Genomic DNA, 9,418 nt, shown 5'->3' with positions numbered 1-9,418 from the left:
GTTTCTAACTCCTGAAAGCTCTATTAAAAATGTCTTCCTACTTGTTCGTAGAACGGCTATTTTGTGTGGGGTATCACTGGCTCAGAAATAAAACCTCAAACACAAAGCAACATAGAGGGATTTATTCAGAAACACAAGAGCAAGTTTCTAGCTAACTGTAAAGCTACATGCAGAGTTATGAACTCCAGAAACAAAATATCTTCCTGATTTTTTGTCTATTTTTATCTAAAAGCAGAAATACTGTTTCTCTCTCTGAGGATGTATACATTATTAAATGCAAAATGCATATACTTTACCCACTTATGTTTCTACAAGCGAATTGGAGGCTGTACTTTTTCCTGGCTTGTGGCTATTGCTCATAATCTGAAATATGTTCTAGCAGTTTCAGTTTTCTTGCACCTGTATGTTGAATACTATCCTGTCTTCAGTGTGATAAAGTAATTGTTCAGAGCTACAAAGCCAGCGCTTGTTTTTTTAGGTCTCTTTAGCATATGGAGCATGTTTGTAGGAAGAGCCATAAGAGGAGAATACATACACTGAAATTCACAGTTTCTCAGAGATAAACTGTGTAAAGTTGGAGTGTTGTTTCTCAATCAGTAATTTAGCGATGAAAGAGAAAAGCAGAAAGATAGAATCCACAGTGTCCAGAAAGCACAGGTACTTTGGATTAAGAATGGTATCATTTAAATCAGTACATGCCTGAGAATGTGGGCAAAGATATTGGATGTGCACAATTGCATACAGCAGTTAGCAATCTAAAGGAGATTCTGCATTGATGAATTATACTTTTAATAAGTACATTTGGCACCACTCTGCACTGGGAAACTACAGGTAGTTAAAAATTTCTGAGAGAAAATTGCAGCTGGTATGCTCAAATCTTTAATTTTATCAACAAAAAATGTTAGGCCGCCAATGTGAGGCAGTACAGTGCTTTGTCTACCTGTTGAGGAAAAGACTGAGAACAAAGATTCAGTGTTTGTCTAAATGAACAATGGAGATAGCCTTGCATTAACTCTACCCACGGACTGAGCCAGCTAGACATGCACAGCTGTGGTACAGAGAGGCTGCCGGTTAGTGCTGTGCCGGAGCTAAGCATAGCTGCAAGGCTGTATATTTTACTTCAGACCTGTTGCCAAGACATAAGATAGTATGTACTCCTAGATAGAGAAACTCAAATTACATTCCAGCTTATGCCTTGTTTATGCCTCGGCTTGATGTTTTCAGATAGGTTCCTTTGGACGAAATTTTCCAAATGGCCTTCGAGTTTGGACGCCTTTACTATTGCAGGAAATCAGACATTCTTAGGAAGCAAATAGTTTACATTTGGCCAATACATCCAAGGCTGTTCTGCAGGGACACCAATTTTGGACTGGCAGTTTTTAAAAATCTTATTGTCAAGGCCTTCCTTCATGCCTCTGTTTTCCAGCCCCACAACTGAATAATATAAGTCTACAAATATTTAAAGAATATTCTTAAGTACTTCTGTAATAAATGCTCTAATACTGACAGTAACCTCCAAGACTTGCTGGCTTGCTCTGTGCAGTTATATCAGATTCTTGGTCTTCACTTACCTTAGCAAACTTGGCTTAAACCATGTTCAGATACAAAATGCTCTACCTTATAAACAGTCTTGTATATAAAAAACTAAGTTGAAATTCATCACAGTGAAGACCAGCTCCTGTATATATGAACAAGAAGTTAAACACAATGCAAAGACAACAAAATACATTGACAGGAATGGAGGCTTGTATTAAACTGCAGGCAGCATAAAAATTAATGCTATTACACTGCAAAACTAAAATCTAAGGAAAGAAAGAGGAGACCACTGTCATGCCAATACATGCTACCAGAAATATTCGATACATAAGAGACTACATTTTTTCCCTAAGTCTTATTAGGGCTTTAGATGGAGACTTGCATTGCATAAGAGTTTTTATAACCATGTTTTTCAAAAAAGCTAAAGAAAAGCTGGAAAAAGTCCAAAGTGGAGATGAAGAGGTTCAGAAAATATGAACTATGAAGAGAGATTAAAGAAATTGGCTTTGTTTAGTCTAGAAGACTGAGGAAAGACATGATAGGAGGCTTCCATGTGAACAAGACTGCTTGTAAGGGGACAGCAACCAATCTCTATGCCTCCTGAAGGAAGGACAAGAAGAAATCAGAGTCATTTCCAATACAGAAAACTGTACTGCGAAAGCAACTCTGCAAGAAGAGAGGCGTAAGCAAGCTGTAGGGGGAAGCTGTGGAACTAAATTGAACAAAAGATTTACAAAAACAGGTTGGGCAATTGAAATAGTCTGCTGTACTTGAGCATCTAAGCTCTCTTTAAGTACTGGAAGTTGTTATGAGGTCTCCTTGGAGCCTTCTCTTCTTCAGGACAAACATTTCAACTCTCAGCCTGTTTACATAGGAGAGGTGCTCCGGCCCTCACATCATCTTCATGACCCATCTCTGGGCTTCCTCCAGCATGTCCACAAACTACTTATGCTGGAAGTCCCAGAGCTGGGTGCAGTACTTTTGTGGGGTCTCACAAGGGCAGAGCAGAGATGAAGAAACTCCTCCCTCAACCTGCTGACCATGTTTCTTTTGATGCAGCCCAGGATGTGATTGGCTCTCTGGGCTGCAAGCGCACATTGCTGGGTCATGCTGAGCTTCTCAACCATCAACACCCCCCAAGCCCTTCTCCTCAGGATTACTTTCAATCTGTCCTCTCCCCAACCTGCATTCATGCTTGGGATTGCACTAAAACTGGTGCAGGACCTTGCACCTGGCCTTGTTGAACTTCACGAGGGTTGCATAGGTCAACCTTCCAAGTTTGTCAAGATCCCTCCGAGTGGCATCCCAATTTTGATTGTCTTTCTTTACTCAGATGCCAATTTTCATAAGACCTGGTAGAACTTCCTTTAAAATGCTGCTCCTCTGCGAATTTGTTTGACTGTACTTGAAAACAGTTTTAAAGTTATCTGGGGGGTAGGAAGAAAGTAATTTGTCACACAGACATATCCAAACAGAAACAGAGCATAATCACAGATGTCTAATCTCCTTACAAAATTTGGCTAAAAAAAATCTACCCCATTCAGACCATAGACAAAGTAATTTTTATGTATACATTCTCAGTTCCTGGGAACTATTTTCACTAATGTGTTTGTTAGGTTAAAGTGCTTGCTAATAAAGTAAGTAAACTAAAAGAAGGCTGTACAGGCTACTTCAAGGCCCATGTGTCCCTGAGTAATTTCCTACAGAACTTCCTAATATTGAGTGAAAGTATGCCTAGACTGAACTGTTGCAGAGCACTGCTTGTGCTTTCATTCTATTTTGCAGGTCAAGTCCAAAGCCTCAAAAGGGCCATAAGAATTATTTCTCAGTAAGGATCAAATTATTTGATGTCTCTAATGTTACTGGAGCTGTCAGACTGTCCTATTTCAGATATTATAAGAGGTTGTATTTCAGACAATGTCAAGGTGTCTGGATAGTGGAAAATATTAGTTTTATACTTTCAGGGGAAAGAGGGAAGTATGTGCTACACATCAGACTTCTTCAGTCCTGCATGACTCTGTCCAGAACCGCTTACTCTACTCCACGTGCTGTGCAACTTGGTAATGCTACAGTATCAAGCAAACTGCTACGACAACTTTCTCAAAATTTCCTCCCATTCCCAACAGTTAAAGTAATTAAAGTGACACAATTTGAGAGACAACTGTAATTGATATAGATATAATGCTATATGTGATTTGAATTTAGAAAGCATGAGTCACAGCAGGCTGTATTTCTGTCATGGATTAACCCAGCAGGCACCTTAACACCACACAACACTCACTCCCCTCATCAGTGGGATGGGGTAGAGAAGCAGAAGAAAAACAAATAAAATTATGGGTTAAGATAAAGACTAAAAGGACAGAAAAAGAAAGGAGAAATAATAGCAACAATACTGATATTTGTTATTACTTTTATAAGAATTAAAATACACAATGATGCCCAATGTAATTGCTTACCACTCACTGACCAATGCCCAGCCAGTTCCCACACAGTGAGACACCATTCCCAAGCCAATTCCCCAATTTTACCATAAAGCATGACACCACATAGTATGGAACATTCCCCTGGCCAGTGAGTGGCAGCTGTCCTGGCTGTATCCCTTTCCAGCTTCTCATGCCCCCCAGACTACTCACTGGTAGAGTGGGGTGAGAAGCTGAAAAGTCCTTGGCTCAATATAATTTACCTAGCAACAATTAAAACAGCAGTGTGTTATCAACATTATTCTCATCCTAATTCCAAAACACAGCACTGTACTGCTAATAGGAAGAAAATTAACTCTATCCCAGACAAAATCAGGATAACTTCCAATAAAGCCATGTAAGAACCTGATTCTGTAGAATTTTTGACTTTGTGTAAGCAGGTCAACAGGCCTAATGATGTGTCTGAAATCTACAGGAATGGGAAAGGCTTTGCAGTATTCAACACAGCAATTATGACCTCTGGGATAAAGAAAAGGCTAGACATAATATGTACCCATACTTTCTATGCACTTTTCACCTCATGTATATACATTATGTGGCTTGCAGTTCCACTAAGGAGCAGACTGCTTGGGAGTTTCAGCTGGGGCGTGTCAAGGAGTCTTAGTCATAAATTTCATAGATCATTTTATTTGCTCAAAATAATCTCTTGGCAAGACATCTTACTTCCCTGCCCCCAAGGCATTGTTTGCAATAAAAGCCTGAAAATAACTATACCAGGCAATTTTGTTATTCAGTCTCCTTCTTCAACATGAAATGGAATCTTTTCCAGTCTGTGTTCTTCCTAATGTGCTGCTGCATCCAACTGCGCAGAAACTTGTGCAGAATAAGGGAATGACCAAATGCCAGTATTTATTTTACAGCTCAGTTGTGAAGTTCATCCTTTGTCTAAATTTTGTTAACTCTAGACCAAGTTCCTAAGACAGACTGTAATATAGATAGATTGCACTAACAGTTTTTGTGCAAGTAGAAAAAAAGCAGAGAACTACACATATTTAGATAACACAGAGAGGACATTGGAAATTACCAACCAGGCTTTCTATTTTGTATTTCTCTGTCCCTTCTAGACACTCCATTTTAAGCAACTGGCCTTTAAGAAACTCCAGGCACACCATTTCCTAGCACAAAGTTAATCTTCCCTCTCATGAGCACATGACTGTTTATTCATCAATTCTCTTAGTTATTTTAAACACATATCTTTCAAGTTGTGTAATGACAGAACAGTACTTTTTTAATATACAAGTTATTTGTTTTTTCTACCACATGACTGCCAGCAACACCCAGCTATGTATTGCACAGATCTTTCAATGCCTTTTTTTCCTGATGATTAGAAGATATTATGCAATATTAAGTAATTAACAGCATTTTTAAGAGTGTTCTATTGGATCTGCAAATAATTGATTGCTTCTGCCTAATTAAAAGAAGGAAAGAAGAGGGTAGATTTGTATATGATATGGTATTTTGCTCAAGTGAGGTTTCATGTTGTAGCGAAACGTGTATGTTCTGTCTTGCACATAATCAATCCTGCCTGATTGTGTCATATGAAGTTAATGGAGACAGGAGATGCTCTGATAGGTAACAAAAAGTTAAATCTCTTTTTCACTTTATCTGTGATTATGTTGTAAGGAATATAAGCTCTGCAGCTGCCTGTTTACAACTCACAAAAACACACTGGGACACTGATTGCTAACGGATGTAAATGAACAGCTCTCTTTCAATTCAGAGGATCAAAGGTCCCAGTATATAAATGTACAAACATGTACTTATGGTCACCTCTGCTGAATAAAACATCTGAAAACGCAGGTCCACAAGTATGTCCACAAGAATTCTAATGAAAACCAAGGAAACTCTACCATGTGCTTGAATTTGAATACATGCTCTAATGGTTCACTGACTAGAAATACTTCACTGAGGCAGAGACTACATGCCTATATCTACAGTTACTTCTCATCTGCTACTTACAAAGGAAGTACATGAAAAAGCCTTTTGACACTAGAATACTAGGGTTTTCCTCTTTATGCCTTCACAGACAAAAGAAACCAACTTGGTTTTAGTTTCAGGAATAGAGTTCAGGAGTATTTTTTGGTTCATGATGCAAATTCTAAATACTTCTTTAAAAGAAATGCTTTCTACTTCTAGGGGGGGAAAAGGCTTAAAAATTACTGAATGACTTCACTTTTTCTGATGAAAAAAGTGCTACTGGCCTTACACTGATACAAAACTATATGCAACTCTGCAAGAAAATTTTATCACTTGTTCAATCCCTTTAAAGTATATTCTTCTCTTTAAATTGTAGTACATTTTGCAAACCCCAAAATCTGACTGTTAGTAAACAAATGTGCTGCGCACCCACTACAGTTTAGAAGAAATTAAAACACTTCTGTTTTTTTAAGGGGTAAGGGCTCAGCTCAATGAGTTAGCTATCCGTTAATCAGACACTGCAATTCCCCACACTTTTTTTGGTATGGGAGAAGGTCTAATTTTGATGGAAGATCTTCAAAAACAAAAAATACCCTATCTGCTTTGTGCATGCAGGCAGATTACAGCTGTGATTAGCACACAGATTATGCCTGGAACAAAAAAAAAGAACAATAAGCAAGGTATTCTTGTCAAGAACATACACACCAAAGTACTTTTTTACTCCAAATTATGTAGAATGACCCTTTCACAGACATGGCACAGATTTGCCAAAGAGCAATGTCCTGGATTCTACCCCAGGGGGAAGTGTTATGTCCTGCATTGAAATCCACACTCCTCCAGCAAGTATCTATCTCCCCTTGGTAGGCAACCATGAGCTTCCTTACTGTCAGGACAATAAACATCAACAGAGGGCAGCCCACAGAAAGTCATAAATGGCGAGATCCTTCTCATCTGACTTTAGCCACTGTCCTAGTTTCAGCCAGGACAGGGTTAATTCTTTACAGTAGCCAGAAGGGGGGAGTGGTCAGGCCCTAATGTTATTCAACACCATCTCACATCAATTTCCAGGGACTGGATTGCCCTCAGAGGGAGAAATTGTGGTGGGCAAAACACTCAAGCATTGCTTTACTTTCCCTCTATCATGGGCAGGTACACCTCCTGCTAGACTGAGTTGCTCAGAGCCCCATCCAGCCTGGCCTTACAGAGATGGAATAAAGAATTTCATCCTAGTATCTACTCTGTTCCAGTGTGAAGGCATTACCCCTTTTCCTGCCCCTACATGTCCTTGTAAAAAGTTCCTCTCCAGCTCTCTTGTAGGCTCTCTTCAGGTAGTGAAAGGCCACAATAAAGTCAAACCACAGCCTTCTACAGGCTGAACAATCCCAATTATTTAAGCCTTTCCTTGCAGGAGAGGTGTTCCAGCCCTCTAATCAGCCCTCCTCTGGACTCATTCCAGCAGGTCCGTGTCCTTCCTGTGCTGGCAGCCCAGAGCTGATGCAGCCCTGCAGTGGGCTCTCAGCAGAGCAGAGCAGAGGGGCAGAATCCCCTCCCTCCCCTGCTGCCCACGCTGCTCTGGATGCAGCCCAGGACACGTTTGGCTCTCTGGGCTGGGAGTGCCCATGGCTGGGTCGTGTCCAGCCCCTCAGCCACCAGCACCCCTGTGCTGATACTGGGGGTTGCCTGACCTGGGTGCAGCACCCTGCACTTGGCCTTGTTAAATCTCAAGAGATTTCCATGGACTGGTTCCTGAGCTTGTCCCAGTCCATCTGGATGGTATTGCATTTTTCAGGTGTGCCAACTCCACCACTCAGCTTGGTGTCATCTGCAAACTTGATGATCCCTTCACCTATGTAACTGAGAAAGACACTGAATAGAACTGGTCCCAGTACAGACCCCTGAGGGACTCATGTCCATCAGGACTCGGAGCCCTTAACCACCACCCACTGGATGTGACCATCCAACCAATTCCTTATCCAGCAAACAGTTAACAGATAAGCTGTTCTTTTTTGTACCATTACACTTACAGAAGTTAAATACTCTGTGATATGATACATGATACTGCATTCACTGTGCTCTTCAGCTTTATTCTGAGAATACTGATTGCAAGAAGGGAGAAAAATTATCTCAACTAGCATAAAATGTTAAAACTATCCAGGTTAGAGCAGTCCATGTATCTTTGCTCTTGCTGATCTTTTAGGGTTTTTTACTGGCACAGCTCTCATCATCACCATCATTTCTCTTTTCTCTGTTCTTTATCTTGAAACAGTTAAGGTTTTATACTTTATACTTCTATGAATCACTGTACAGTAAAGAGGCCTACTTCAGATGGTATACTCTATCTTCTAAGTTAAAAGGGCAGACAATAATTTTGGCTTTGCCCTAATATACACAATTCTGAAGCTATGTCATTCTTTGGGTCAAGAATTTCCCAGAGCATTTCCTGGGATAATCCGTAGTGCAGTAATTCCTCCTCATACATTAGCCAGCACAACTGTGTGATGCATTTTACACAGTTCAGAGTCCAACTCAGTCACTGCTCACTCCAATTCTCCCTCACCACACACGCAATTGCCTGACTAGGTCCTTCTCGTTCACTGACACGCCACTTTCCATGGGAACACATGCCAAGCATACAAAGGCCAGGGAATGCAGAGGAATTAACCATTTTTGGAATTCAATTACTTCAAAGCTGTTTCACACGCTCAAGTCACTTTTAGTCATTCAGAATATGACATGATGTAAGGAGTCTACCTTTTAACCTTTCGATTTCCTGTTACCTGGAATTCATATTACATGGGAAATTCTTAGCTGAAGGAGTGCTAGTCATTTTGTTCATTAAACAAAGCTGCTATGGGAGAGTCTCAGCCGCACTACAGCGATAGTCATTTCATTTCTAAGGCCAACTTGTTTGAGGGTCATCCCCATAAACTTTTCCCCAGTGACAAGGAGTGGAAAGGAGACAGCAGGTCCTGGCTGCTCCAGCCCGCCGTCCTCTGTCCTCTCTGCCCCCACAGGGCCCGGCTCTACCAAGGCTGGGCAGGTAAGGGCTAACGAGAATTCACGTTATTGCCCTTTTGTGAACACAGTGTCCTGTGTATTGGAACCAGTGGGCAGGCAGAGAAGGTCTCATTAAGTGAACTGCGTTAATTAAGCGCAGGATGCTTTCACCAGACCAGGACAGCCGGAGGCAGAGGAGTCTGGGCGCCCCTCTGCTCCAGGGCCCCGCCAGGTGCCGGCGGCGGCACGCGCCCCCAGCGCTCCCCCCGCGCCGGTGCGCGCGGCCGGCCCTGGGGCCGGAGAGCAGAGCCGGGACGCCGAGCGGGCGGCGGGTCAGGCGGGAGAGGCTGCCAGGCGGGATTCACGGCCGGCTGAGGGAACGAGAGCCCCCGTCGGCCTCGCCGCGGCTCCCGCTGCCGGCGGGGAAGGCGATGGGAGCCGGGCGGCGCGTGGGGCCGCGGGCAGCGCGGGAGGCCCCGAGGGGCCAG

Source organism: Onychostruthus taczanowskii, unplaced genomic scaffold (genome assembly GCF_017590055.1).
Source record: "Onychostruthus taczanowskii isolate IOZ18803 unplaced genomic scaffold, ASM1759005v1 scaffold1, whole genome shotgun sequence".
Lineage (NCBI taxonomy): Eukaryota > Metazoa > Chordata > Aves > Passeriformes > Passeridae > Onychostruthus > Onychostruthus taczanowskii.
The sequence above is the reverse complement of the archived record's forward strand: the minus strand, read 5'-3'. Positions refer to the sequence as shown.